Genomic DNA, 1601 nt, shown 5'->3' on the forward strand with positions numbered 1-1601 from the left:
AGATATGATAACTCGGCTTTCTGAACTATCTCAAACCTCTATTGTAGGCCTCCGTGTTCTGAGGGTTCAACAGAACTGGCGAATTTCTCACCGATTCTATCATTATCGAGACCTAGTTCCCCTCTGCACTTTTTAACCCAGCTCTGAATGTACTGCGTATCAGAAAATTCACATCGGCAAACGCTGGCCTTAGAAAAGTTTTGAAGAATAAAAGAGATGTCACATCAGATACCCCACTGAGAGAGCTACGCAAACTCAGATCAGGAATTCCCCCCATGGAGGTCACTAATTCCTTTCTTTTTTCCATTTCCTTTCCATTTCCATCTTTTATCTCAAACCACTGATATCTGCCATTGACGACAGATCCCAATTGGTGTGAAAAAAGGTACGAAAGATACTGAAAACTGCTTCCCTACGGGGAGTGGAAATGTTGCTCTCCCTGAGTGTGCGCACCCCTCTCCCCCTGCTAGCCTCGTGGAGAGATACATCTCTCCGATGGTCACAAACGAGACACCAGCAGATGTGAGGAGCAAGTGAATATCGAGGAGGCAGTCACCATGGCGACGGTAACCACGGAAAGTCCTCTAAACACCCACCCCTGCACCAGCATCGACACACAAATTCAGAGCGTTCAGTACAAAGGAAAAAGAGCTGAGAGAATTTCAAGGCGGTGTGTAGAAATGAGTTCAAAGCTGAAAAACGGGAAGTCTCATCAGAAGTCTCACTTCTCTGCCCAAGCCCAGGGCTTGCTCAAGGCAGAATTATAAAGGAAAATATTTTCTGTGGCTTTTCTTTGCCTACACGATACAGAATATCGTCCTTAGTCTGCTGTTTGAGGGGTTTCGCAGCTCCCACATTTTGGATTATTTGTCACTTGTCTAGGCGATATGGCTGCTCAAGTCAGAACACTGTAACTCATTCTTCCCTGGATATAAAACATGCGTTTCTAATGGCGACTCACATCACACAGATTATTGCCCTTTGGGGAGAGCTGAGTTCTCCTAGTATTCACCCATCAAAACCATGGACGACTGTTCCGGAGTTTTCCGATTTCCGTTTCATCTGTGAAGTCTTCTCCAGCTGACCCGCCGACAGTTATTTCTTAAAATATGAAGACAATCGTCCCGGGTTTCTCTCTCAGTTTGGATATCTAAAGCTGTGTGGCTTTGGACTTAACTTCTCATCTGTGAAATGATGTTAATAAAATGCTTTCTTTTGAACATCAAATGAGATAAGGCTAACTTAAATGAAACGGGGATGCAAAGCTGGCTTACATTATTATTTTTGTCACTAATATCATCTCTCCTTCCTCTAATTTGCTATCCCCATGCCATCTTTAGGGAAGAGTGTCAACTGGCGTACTGTAAAAGCTCAGTAAGATACTTGATAAATGTATACATGAGTGAAGAAGGTAGAGTGGATACTGAAGCTAATCATCTGACACATATTAAAGCAATGAATAATAAGGCAGGTTTGGAGGAATATACATATTTTTTGTCCCCATCGTAAATCAACTTTTTATCTTCTTTCACTCAAGCTGTACCTTCCCCATAATTAAGGACTCAAGTAAGATATTTTAGGCAACCAATGAATCCATTCAT

Source organism: Pteropus vampyrus, unplaced genomic scaffold, assembly GCF_000151845.1.
Source record: "Pteropus vampyrus isolate Shadow unplaced genomic scaffold, Pvam_2.0 Scaffold224, whole genome shotgun sequence".
In the NCBI taxonomy this organism is placed as follows: Eukaryota; Metazoa; Chordata; class Mammalia; order Chiroptera; family Pteropodidae; genus Pteropus; species Pteropus vampyrus.